Consider the following 13453-nt stretch of genomic DNA (forward strand, 5'->3'; position numbering starts at 1 on the left):
TCCTTAAATAAAATCAACTAACTAAGCTTGTCCATCTCTATACTGACCCTTGTTGGAGGTAATAATGATTTCAATATTGATAAGAGCTAACATTTATAAAGGACCTGCTGTGTGCCAGGCACAACTGACATAAAGATCAGGATTATGAAGTTTACACAAATGTAGAAAACACTTGTAGTAAGATATACTCTAAACACTAGGATTTCCTGCTAATAGCCTAAGTGATTGGTTACTAGCATCATAGAACATCCATTTCATATTTTTTAAGTGTGTTAATTGCTTAAAACTTGGTTGATAATTAACATTATTGGTTGAGGATATTGTCAAAATCGTATGCACACATACATAAACATATTTTATAAATGTATTAAATACACATTATTATTTTTTCAATAATTACCTTGTTGACATTTGCAAATATATCCATTGATGTGATCTCCACAGTTTGCACCATTTAGACATGGTGATGAAGAACATTCATTTATATTAATTTTACAAAATTTTCCAGAAAATCCAGGAAGACATCTAAGAAAGAAAAAAAAATATATATATATATACACACACACATACATACATATATATAATATATACATGAGTCTATATTATGGAGTTCATATTTTTCAAATTTGAGTAAAATTAAGCACATGAAGTAGTTCATTATGGTTGGTTTATGAGAACTAATTTAGTTCAATATTTTCAATAAAATTATGGCCTACTGACTAAAAGCAACCACAACCACAGATAAAGAGGTGGAAAAAGTGCATAAGTATCACAGAGCTCAGTCATTTTAGATATTATTCTTTTCATTCTCTTTCAAGTATATGTAGCTTGATATACATGTTTTATTAAAGTATCTATGCCTGTATTATAGAGATCATTGACTAAAGTTAATTATAAGATCATAAACTTTTAAAATAGTGAAAACCTTGATAGTGTATAAAGTGTTTCACAAATATTTATTTTTTTAAAGTTTTTATTTAAAATCCAGTTAGCATACAGTATAATATTAGCTTCAGGTGTACAATACAGTAATTCAACACTTATATACAATACCTGGTGCTCATCACAAGAGCACTCCTTAATCCCCATCACCTATTTCACCCATCCCCCACACAGTTTCCCTCTGGTAACCATAAGTTTGTTCACTATGGTTATAAGGTCTGCATCTTGGTTTGCTTCTTTTTTCCCCCATGATCATCTGTTTTGTTTCTTAAATTCCACAAATGAGTGAAATCATATATTTGTCTTTCTCTGACTGACTTATTTTGCCTACCATACTATACTCTAGCTCCATCCACATTGATGCAAATGACAAAGTTTCATTCTTTTTTTATGGCTGAGTAATATCCCATTGTGTGTGAGCATGTGCATGTGTATATATCACATTTTCTTTATCCACACAAATACTTGTGTGGGGAGATTCCCTAGTGACCCCTATTACCCTAAAACCTGGACACATTTAAATTTATAAAATAATTTTAAATTTAGCATATAACTAAAGCCATTATAGAAGGCACTATAACATTTAAAGTATTGGTTCTGCTTATTCTTGGTTTGATAGTGATATTACCTTTCATCTGGAAATTCTCTCATTCAAATGTGTTTTCAGAGATTCAGGAATATACAACTGTACCTTGCCTTGAGGTGATATAAAAGGTTGAACTGTGGTCCCTAAACAGTATGTCCAAGTCCTAATACTTGGTACCTGTGATCATGACCTTATTTGGAAAAAAGGTTTTTGCAGATGTAACCAAGTTAAGGATCTTTGAGAAGAGCTCACCCTAAATTAACCGGGTGGGTGGGCCTTAAATTCAAATACAAGTCTCCTTATAAGAAGAGAAGACACATAGGGAAGAGGGGCATGTAAAGAAGGAGGTGGAGGTTGGTGTCATGCAACTTCAAGTCAAAGACTATGTGGAACTTCTAGAAACTAAAAAAAGGTAGGATTCTCTCCTAGCACCTATTGAGAAAGTGTGATCTGTTGACATCTTGATTTTAGATTTCTCTTCTTTACAACTGTGACCAAATAAGTTTCTATTGTTTTAAGCCACAAGTTTGTAGTAATTTGTTATGTCATCCCTAGGAAACAAATACAAGGAATGGCATTGAGTGCATCTGCTTTGTTTCCTTTTCATATTATTCCTTCAAGGCTAATTTTACACAAACCACTAAAATGTCAGTTGTCAAACCATGGTCTAAGAAATGATGGAGGATATACAAACAATAATTAAAGTGCAATGTTCTGGAGTGTCTGTACTGAGTGCCTACAACATGACAGATCTTTTCTGAATCCTAGAACATATGAAAAAAATTAAATTTTGTGTCTGGCTTCAATATAACCTGCCTAATTGAGAAAATAGAGAAGTAGCAAATTTTATAACATATTAAGGATTATAGTAAAATAATTATAAAATAAAACATATGGACAGGTGCATTCGGCTTTAGGAAGAATATATACAAAGATGAGAATAAGAACAGTGTAGCTTAATCCAGAAATTACAAGAAATTTTATTTTTTTTTATTTATTTTTTTATTTTTATTTTTTTTTAAAATTTTTTTCAACGTTTTTTATTTATTTTTGGGACAGAGAGAGACAGAGCATGAATGGGGGAGGGGCAGAGAGAGAGGGAGACACAGAATCGGAAACAGGCTCCAGGCTCCGAGCCATCCGCCCAGAGCCCGACGCGGGGCTCGAACTCACTGACCGCGAGATCATGACCTGGCTGAAGTCGGACGCTCAACCGACTGCGCCACCCAGGCGCCCCAGAAATTTTAAATGGCTGACACATAATATGTGAAGGCAAGTCTGGGGTGTTGATAGAAAAAAAAGGATAGATTAATAAATGGAGATAAGAGAATTCTATAATTTTAGATTTCAGTTTATACAATAGCTAATATTTACTGAAAACTTATGCACAAGTAACTTTTCTAAGGTCACAGCACTAGCAAATTACATAGTTGGGATTTAAAACCAAAAAGTGTGATTGCGTGGTGCACAGCCTATACTCATTATCCAAATTTGGCTCTTTATTTCCAGCACCTGTCTCTACCAAGCCAAAGCTAATAAATAATTATGTATTAAACAATCCAGCATGTTCTAGCAACCCTAGTATGCTGCACGCTCACTGAGCCTAAATTGAAGACTCTGTCCTAACAACAAAACCTGTTTTAACTATGTATGGATGTATGAACTCATTTTTCACTAAGAAGTAAAAATCCTTGATAATAAATTACTACTGAGACTATGAACTTTCTTCTTTGTAGCTTCTAGAAACCCAATTCCTTTTAGAGGAAATTCTCTACTGGTGGTGTTCCCCTATGGAAAATAAACAAATTAGGGTTCGTTTTGTTCATGACTGAAGTTTTCACTGCCTTTCCTTTAATATCATAAGTTGTTCTTCAAAAATACTCTTATTAATTTAGATACTTGCCAGCATTATAAGAAATGCCTAGTTATCCACATTCTAATCCATCATCAATATTAATATTATGTTTAAGTTACACTGCAAAGAAAAAACAACTATATGCCTCATAGTTCTTTTAAAGGAAGTAACTTTAACAATTATTTAATAGATTCTTTTTCTTAAAATAATTTTAGACTTATAAAAAATTTATAGAAGTTTATAGAAAAGTTGCAGGGGTAGTTAAGAGAGTTTCCATATACTCCATACCCAGTTTCCTTTATTGTTAACATCTTACATTAATATGATACATTTATTATCATATTAATTAATTATGTTAATTAATTAATTAACTAATTAACCATAGTTAATTATCCAATGTTGGTAAAATATTATTATCTAAAGTCTGTATATTATGAGAATTTCCTTAGTTTTTACCTAATGTTTTTCTCTTTGCTTTTCTTTAAAAAAATTTTTTTTTAATGTTTATTTATTATTGAGAGACAGACACAGAGCGTGAGCAGGGGAGGGGGAGAGAGAGGGGAAGACACAGAATCTGAAGCAGGCTCCAGGCTCCAAGCTGTCAGCACAGACCGGACGCGGGGCTTAAACCCATAAACCGTGAGATCATGACCTGAGCTGAAGTCAGTCGCCCAGCCAAGTGAGCCACCCAGGTGCCCCTCTTTCTTTCCTTCCATTTTCTCTCTTTCTCTCTTTCTTTCTCTTTCTTTCTCTTTTCTTTCTTTCTCTTTCTTTCTTTCTTTCTTTCTTTCTTTCTTTCTTTCTTTCTTTCTTTCTTTCTTTCTTTCTTTCTTTCTTTCTTTCTTTCTTTCTCTCTTTCTTTCTTTTCTGTTACAGCCCCTTATCCAGGACACAAGAACATTTAGTTGCCATATCTCCTTAGCTCCTCTAAACTGTGATAGTTTCTTATACTTATTGTCTTTGTTTTAAAGTTTTATTTCATTTGAGAAAAACCAAGACATTGTGAGTAGGGCAGGGGCAGAGAGAGGGAGAGAGAGAATCCCAACCAGTCTCCCCACCACTAGCACAGAGCTGGAAATGTGGCTTGAACTCATGCAACCACCAAATCATGACCAGCTAAAACCAAGAGTTGGATGCTTAACCAACTGTGCCACCTAGTTTTCAATTTTTTTTTTAATAAACTCCAGAGTTCTGAGAAGTATTTGTTGCTGTCCTTCAACTTGGGCTTGTTTGATGGTATTGTCATGATTTTACTGGTGATAGGAGTATTAGGGATAAAGATAGCAAAACTCATTTTCATTAAGTCATATCAAGTATACCCTTTAGAAGGAAGTAGCCATATACATCCCACACTTAGGGTTGAAGAGTTATACTATATTTCCTTAAGGGGCAAGTATCTACAACATAATTTTTCTTTATTCATACATAAGTTTTGTTTATTGGAATGGTGATGATGATGCTCATCATTGTGAATGTTAAAATGTATTTGTGACTGTAGCTAAATATAAATATGCCATAGAACTGTGAAGTCTATGTAGTTATGTAAACTCAATAAAGAAATCATTTTGGATAATTTACAAAAAAAAGCCCCCTTTCCCCCCCATCCTGCACCAGAGCACAGAGCACGTGCTGAGCACACAACTTCTGCCTTCAAGCTGGATTTTCTCCCTGACAAGATGGTTGAGGGCTGCCTGCTAATTCCTGACAGAATTAACAGCACAGCCAACAGATGAAAAGTGCTTTGGATCACTCAGACCAACCAGACCCAGATCCCATTAAGAAGTTTGTTGGACAGATCCCGGGTCCTGGTTGGAAAGGAAGCTGGGAGAACTTTTTGAGCCTTACGGAGCCATCTACCAGATCAGCGTCCTCCCCGACTGGAGTCAGAACCCTCCCCAGAGTAAAGGTTGTTGCTTGGTAACATTTTATACAAGAAAAACTGCACTTGAGGCCCAGAATGCACTGCAGAATATTAAAACTTTACCTGGGATATATCATCCCATTCAGTTGAAACCTACAGATAGCGAAAAGTCAGACGCCATGGAAGACCGAAAATTGTTCATAGGAATGGTTTTGAAGAAATGTAATGAGAATGATATCAGTGATGTTTTCTCCATTTGTCCAGATAGAAGAATGCCAGATTGTCCCGGGACCCGACGGGCTGAGTCGAGGCTGTGCGTTTGTCACATTTTCTGTAAGGGCAATGGCACAGAATGCAATCAAAGCCATGCATCAGTCTCAGACCATGGAGGGCTGCTCCTCACCCGTCATAGTCAAGTTCGCAGACACTCAGAAGGACAAAGAGCAAAGGCGCCTCCAACAGCAGCTGGCACGGCAGATGCAACAGTTCAACACTGCTGCCTGGGGGAACCTGACAAGTCTGGGTGGACTCACCCCACAGTACCTGGCGCCTCTGCAGCAGGCCACCTCCTCCAGCAACCTGGGTGCGTTCAGTGGCATTCAGCAGATGGCTGGTATGAATGCCCTGCAGTTACAGAACCTGGCAACGATGGCAGCTGCAGCGGCTAAGGCCCAGACCTCAGCCACCACCACCAAGCAAACCCTTTGTCCACCACGAGCAGCACCCCAGGAGCCCTCGTAAGTCCAGTGGCTGCTTCAACCCCCAACTCCAGTGCTGGTGCAGCCATGAATTCTCTGACCTCTCTTGGGACCCTGCAAGGGCTGATGGGAGCTACTGTAGGACTGAATAATATGAATGCACTAGTGAGTACCATCAACAGACATAGCTCCCTGAAAACAAGGGGTTTGATTTGATCGCCTGCCTGTCCTTTCCTTGGTCTGCAAAGTAACATGCCAGTGGGAATGGCTGTCCTCAGCACATGCTCATGTCTGCTGTGCGAGGTCCTCAGGTCCGTGTGTACGCCTCTCTGCATCCCATCTGTTGTGCTTTGTTGGTATTTTCCCTACATTACCATGAGGGACTACAGACGGACTCTGTTGAATGGCAGAGAAGCTATGACTATGAAGTTCTTGTGTGGAGTCTATGTCATACAAATGTTGTTTCCGGCAAGGACAACAGGCTTAAAGTATTTTGTTTTTTAATTGTTTGCAGTTGGGGTAATAAAGGTATGTATAGTCCATGGGGAATTAAGAATGTGTCTAGTTTCAAACAGTCCCTACGAAACAGTGTGAACCAGGAAAAGTGTTTACTTAAACCAAAAATCGTGAACAAAGAAACAAACAAAAAACACAACTGCCTTCTGCTTAGCCTGTGCAGGCGCAAGCCCACAAGGTGGCGGCGGTTGGAGCCGGCCTTCTGAGGCGGGCAGGGTCCACCCTGCTGCTCTGAAGCCCGCATCTGTCTGCTTGGCAGCTGTCGGCTCCCACCCGGCTCTATCACAAGACAGTTGTTGATCACTGTGAAAATCTGAGGAATGTGCGCTCCCTTGACAAGACATCAAAAAATGTTGGATATGGATTGGTGGGAGCTCCAGCATGTGGTGACTGGATGGAATTACAGATTCAAGTAGATGAAAAAGGGACGACTGTGGATACCAAGTTTAAAACATTTGGCTGTGGTTCTGCAACTGCCTCCAGGTCATTAGCCACAGAATGGGTACAAGGGAAGACGGTGGAGGAAGCCCTGACCATCAAGAACACAGACATTGCCAAGGAGCTCTGCCTTCCCCTCCTGAAGCTGCACTGTTCCATCCTGGCGGAAGATGCAATCCAGGGTGCCTTGGTGATGACAGACTGAAACAAGAATCCAAGAAAAGAGAGGTAGAGAAGAAATGAGCCCTCAGCTAAGCGTCCAGCAGGTCATATACACTGTTTGTCCACCCACCACGCAATCACCGTAGATGTTCAGAAGCTCCTGACACTACAGTAAAAGAGCCCTGAGACATGCACAGCACTTGCTGGTCACATTGTGGCTCTAACGCAATCAAAATACACAGTTTACTTGTTCCAAATCCCGTGCTTTATTTCAGCCCACTTCTATCGCCTTAACCCAGTTTGTGTATATTTTGAATTGTGTGCATGGCCTGAAAACTAAAATCAGAAACGAAGTCTCAAGTATGCAGTCCATGAAGTACACAAATGCCGAATTTCACTTGAACCTATCTGAGGAAGATTACCAGTAGAAGGCTTTGGTATGATTATTTGATACAGCCAATTACTGTACATAAAACAGATTTGCATACATATATATAATAAAATAATGTAAGACCATTATTTTATTATATATGTATATGCAAATCTGTTTTATGTACAGTAATATACACATACAGTTTTATACACATATATATGTGTGTGTGTATGTGTGTGTGTATATATATATACATATACATATATATATATACGTATACACATATATATATGTGTATATATATACACATATACACATATATATATGTGTATACATATATATATATATATATATATATATATATATATATATATATAAATATTTGGTTCCAGTATAGAAACCCCCATGTTGAGATGGTCGGGAGTGAGAAGAGGTAAGCAAGGATGGCTGGTTTCTCAAGGCTATGTGATAAATTTCACATATATATAATATATATAATTCATATATATATTGTCTTGAGAGAAAACTGGAGGAGTAGCTAACAGTCTGTTAGGTGAAAGATCATTAAAACAGGTTCTTTGATTACTGATAAAGGTGTGATTTTTGGCAGATTTGTTGGAAGGCGTTTAAAGAAGTGAGTGATATTGGTATAATAAAACTCCTTCTAGGGGTGCCTGGGTGGCTTAGTTGGTTATCTGGCTGACTCTTGATTTCAGCTCATGTGGTGATCTCACTGTGAGTTCCATTACCATGTGGGGTCTGAGCTGGTGCTGAACCTGCTTGGGAGTTTCCCTCTGCCCCTCCCTCCATTCTCACAATAAATAAACTTAAAATAAAAAAACCCTCCTTCTGTTTCCCTATAGGTATGCATGTGAACAAGATTTCTCAATGTTTAATCTCTGAAAATGGAATGTAGGAATGTGAAATATATATATATATGACATATATACATGAAATATATATGCTATATGTTATATATATGTCATATAAATGACATACATATGAGACAAATATATATGACATATATATGACATACATATGAGACAAATATATATGACATATATATATCATATATATGACATACAGATGAGACATATATATGTGTGTGTATGTGTGTGTGTGTGTGTGTGTGTGTGTGTGTGTATTGTTGCTTGAACATGTATATTATCACCTAGCCTGGAGAAACCAGCAATCCTTGCTTGAACATGTACCTCTTCTTGCCCCGGGCTCATCTCAACATGGGGGTTTCTATACTGGAACTTTACCTGGCATTTGATTCCTATTTTGGGGCCATTTCAGTTCTTTACTCCAATCCTACTATTATCTCAAATGGGACATCTTGAAGGACTAATGACTAATCAGCCCATTATCACACATTACTTTGGTGTCATGGATTTGGTATTTTTAAATTTTAGAGGGGAACTTGCTATCACTCATCTATCTATCTATCTATCTATCTATCTATCTATCTATCTATCTATCTATCATATATATATGACAACCCGTGGCATGTACTCATGAGATGGAAATGCTTATTTCAATGTTGCGGATTCCAAGAAACCCAGATTTGGGGAACTACACCAAGTGTGAAAGCCCACAAGATCTAAAAATCAAAAGCTGCTGCAGATAAACCTTGAACAGTTATGAAATGAAGAAGAAAGGGAACAATTAGACCTGAAACCCCAATGTCAGGGAGACCCCCAGTCATCAAGCCCGAGGTAGACTCTTCTCTTTGCTACAATTACATGTTTCCCATACAAACCCTGGACTGCAAACAGAAAGAGTGGAAGAAAGTTCCAAACAATATCCCTCCAGACATTGTTAAACTTGTCATACAATGAAATCAACCAGCTTTGACCCAAGGAGTTTGAAGATATTCATGAGCTAAAAAAATTAAACCTCAGCAGCAATGGTATTGAATTCATAGATACTGGTGCTTTTTTAGGATTCACACATTTAGAAGAGTTAGAATTATCAAACAAAAGTCTACAAAACTATGACTGTGGTGTATTAGAAGACTTGTATTTTTTGCAACTCTTGTGGCTCAGAGATACCCTTGGAAATGTGACTACAATATCCACTACCTCTACTACTGGTTAAAGCACCACTACAACGTACAATATAATGGCCTGGGATGCAACATGCCTGAAGAATACACAGGGTGGTTTGTGGGAAAATATGTTCACAGTTACTTTGAAGAATGCCCCAAAGACAAATTACACCCTGAGAGATTTGATTAAGGTCGAGAAGATGATGACTGGGAGAAGATTCATAGGGATCATGCAGCAGAGAAGCAAAGTGCAAGAATCCCTATAGTAGGATAACTTAGAAATTATTCTGGTTGCAACTAGTTTTGAATTGCTATACCGGTGTCAGAAAACCATATGTTTACATTTTGATTAGCTGTGTTGCCTATTTATGCAGTATCCAGCTAAAGGAAGGTTCCCTTAATTATTATTATTATTGCAAGAAATTCTAGTAATCAAAGGAATGCTTTCATCCTGCTTGCCTGCCTGTTTGCAGACCAGCCTTTGGCAAAGATTCCACACAGGTAAACTGCAGGAGTTGGGTCCTACTGATGGCATTGGAATTTCATGTCCTGTATATATGTTTTTACTGCCTTTTGCAAATAAAATTAAAAACTTGGTTTTAAAAATTAAAACCAAGTTTTTAATTAAAAATTAAAAAACTTGGTTCAATATATATATATGTATATGTATATATATGTGTGTATATATATATGTATATGTATATATGTGTGTGTATATATATATGTAAAAATATATATATATATATCATATGTATATGCATTCCTAGCTTAAGGAAGAATATATACAACTATATGTGTATATAATAAGCCTTATTATGTATATAAACTTTGCTGAGATTTGAGTGGTATTGTTTTTAATCTATAGATCAAGTCGGGGAGAAAACAAGTTGGGAAGAAATGACATCTTAAAAATATTGAGTGTTCTAATTAGTAAGAAATATTTCTCCATTGGGGTGCCTGGGTGGCTCAGTCAGTGAAGCATCGACTCCTGATTTCACAGGTCATGATCTCATGGTTCATGGGTTCAAGCCCTATATTGTGCTCTGTATTGATAGTGTGGATCCTGCTTGAGATTCTCTCTCCCTCTTTGCCCCTCCCCAGCTCATGCTCTCTCTCTCTCTCAGAATAAGTGAATAAACATTTCTCCACTTACTTAGATTGTGAATAAGAAATATATCTCAATTTATTAGATCATATTTATTTCATGAGTGTTTTGCAGTTTTCCACATACAGATGTTATAGGTATTTTGTTAGATTTATATATAAGTCTTTTATTTTGGGATGGTTGTTTTGTAAGCGGTATTTGTTTTTTGTTTCTTTCTTTCCAATATACCAATGTTCATTGCTAGAAAGCAATTGATTTTTGTATATCTTATATCTTGCAAACTTGTTAAAGCATCTTATTAGTTCCAGGGGTGGTTTTTGAAAAAAAAAAAAAAGTAGATTCTTTGGAGTATCCCACAAAGACAATTATACCATCTGTGAATAAAGACAGATCAATTTCTTTTTGTCCTATCTGTAAATATTTTATTAGGTTAAGGAAGTTCCTACTAATTCTTAGTTTTTTGACAGCCATTATCATGAATGAACTTTGACTTTTCTCAGATGATTTCTGTGCATCTAATATCATAATTTGTGGTTTTTCTTATTCATCTGTTAATATCATATGGTCAAATGATACATGATATGCTAATATGACTGATATGATTATATGTTTTTTAAATTATTTGTGAATATGATTAATTAATTACATAGATTGGTTTATGAATGTTAAACCAGGCTTGCTCTCCTGGCATGATCCCCACTTGTTGATTTCAGGCTTGAATACAGTCCTCTTCTTGTAATCTGCAAATGGCTTATAATTTTAATTTAAACTTTTATCATTAAACTTTTACTCTTTTTGCAAGGTTGTGTCATCTTTATATTCTTAGCTTGAATAATGAAAAGATTCTATACATCCTCTTACTGTTTTGTTTTTTGTTTTAGAGAGAGAATGGGAGAGGGGGGAGGGGAAGAGGGGCAGAGGGAGAAAGAGAGAGAATCTCAAGCAAGCTCCAGGCTCAGTGTGGGACCTGATCCCATGACTCTGGGACTATAACTTGAGCCAAAATCAAGAGTTGGATGCTCAACCAACTGAGGCACCCAAGCTCCCCACCCATCTTTAAAATATAGAAATGCATAACAGTTTTTAACCCTATACTCTACAAAAATATTTATACCATGACTAAGAATAATCCTTAATATATCAAATAATTGAGCTATTTTTATTGCTGTTATAGGCAATTTAATCTCAAATATATCTATTTACCTCAGAAACATCTTAATGGGATTTCTGACATATTGAAATGATGTACCTGGTTTGTTTATACAAAAAGATGTATTAAAGAACTAATAATACACCTCTGTCCTAAAAAATAACAAGCTGAACAGACTGAAAAATTAAACTATTCCTGGTCCACAAGAGAGGGAGGGAATGGGGCAAACCACTGATCCAAACACTGAAGAGACAGGGGAATACAGGGAGTCCTGGGTTACTGGCATAGAGACTCACACAAGGAAATTGAGATGGGCACCAGAGCCTGAGAAGAAAGCTTGAGCTTTAATTGATGCATTGCTAGAGGCTTGGTGTGGAACAAGTCTGAGAGAGAAAATTGTGCAGGGACTGAGTCATACGAAGGTCCCACAATATTTTGAGATTTACTCCCAGAAGCCTGACCACGTTCCAACAGTAAATATCAGAGAAAAACCTCCTCCTGCTTCTGACAAGGGAAGGGGTGGGGGGGAAGTTACCATGTTGAAATACACCAGAACATTCTGCTTTTTTAAAAATGTTCATTTATTTATCTTTGAGAGAAAGAGAGAGTAGGAGCAAGGGAGGGGCACAGATAGAGGGAAACAGGGAATCCCAAGCAGGCTCCACGCCCAGCACAGAGCCTGATGTGCAGCTCGATCCCAGAAACCATGAGGTCATGATTTGAGCAGAAATCACGAGTCAGACACATAAATGACTAAGCCACCAGGCACCCCCAGAACATTGTTCTTAATAAGGGCTGCCCTCAGGAGAAGCTAGCTAACAAGAGTCTACCTTGCTAGGGTATTATCAGAACCTAACTCACCTAGGGAAGGGAAATACCAAACTCCAATTAATTTTAGCCTTCCATGTGGGGAAAGGGAAATACCCAACTCCATCCCACTCTAGCCATTCCATCCCACCTATGTAATCTGAGAAACACTTGTGAAGTTCACAGTCCAGAGACATACTCACCAAAAGACTGACCCTAATCATAGGACTATGGAATGCTTCCCCTCTTCCCACACTTAATCACCTTATTAAAGGCCTATTTACAGCAATGGGATATTATTCAGTACTGCAAAAAAGAGTATAAAGCTATAAAAAGACATGCAGGAAATTTAGATGCATATTGCTAATCCAAAAAGGCTATGTATTGTAAGATTTCAACTATATGACATTCTGGAAAAGGCAAAACTATGAGTAGAATAAAAGGATCAGTTGGTTGCCAGTGATGGGGAGGGAGAGAAGGGATGAACAGGCAGAGTACAGAGGATTTTTAGGGCAGTGAAAATATTCTGCATATTATAATGGATATATGGATATATATCCATATATATTGAATATATATTATCTATATGTATTGAATATATTTATATGTAATATATATATTCAAACCATTGAACATACAACGCTGAGTGTATATCCATATAACGGATACATATATCCATTATACACACACACACAGACACACACATACATATTTAAACCATTGAATATACAATGCTGAGTGTGAGCCCTACGGTAAACTATAGTTTTGGGTGATTATGATGTGTCAATGTAGGTTCATCCTTGATAACAAATCTACCATTCTGGTGAGTGATGCTAATAATGGGGGAGATCATGCATGTGTGGGGGCAGGAGGTGTATGGGAAATATGGGAAATCTCTGTATCTTCCTCT

The 13453-nt window shown here is 37.1% G+C and overlaps 3 pseudogenes; all 3 read left to right on the top strand.

The window, feature by feature from the left end:
• The first annotated feature begins 5032 nt into the window (after positions 1-5032).
• On the top strand, positions 5033-6158 carry LOC131515418 (CUGBP Elav-like family member 2; annotated as a pseudogene).
• A 159-nt stretch (positions 6159-6317) lies between these two features.
• LOC131515419 (iron-sulfur cluster assembly enzyme ISCU-like) lies at positions 6318-7139 on the top strand (annotated as a pseudogene).
• A 1776-nt stretch (positions 7140-8915) lies between these two features.
• Positions 8916-9755, top strand: LOC131515420 (leucine-rich repeat-containing protein 17-like; annotated as a pseudogene).
• Positions 9756-13453: the final 3698 nt, after the last annotated feature.

This window comes from Neofelis nebulosa, chromosome 6 (assembly GCF_028018385.1).
Source record: "Neofelis nebulosa isolate mNeoNeb1 chromosome 6, mNeoNeb1.pri, whole genome shotgun sequence".
NCBI classification, from domain to species: Eukaryota; Metazoa; Chordata; class Mammalia; order Carnivora; family Felidae; genus Neofelis; species Neofelis nebulosa.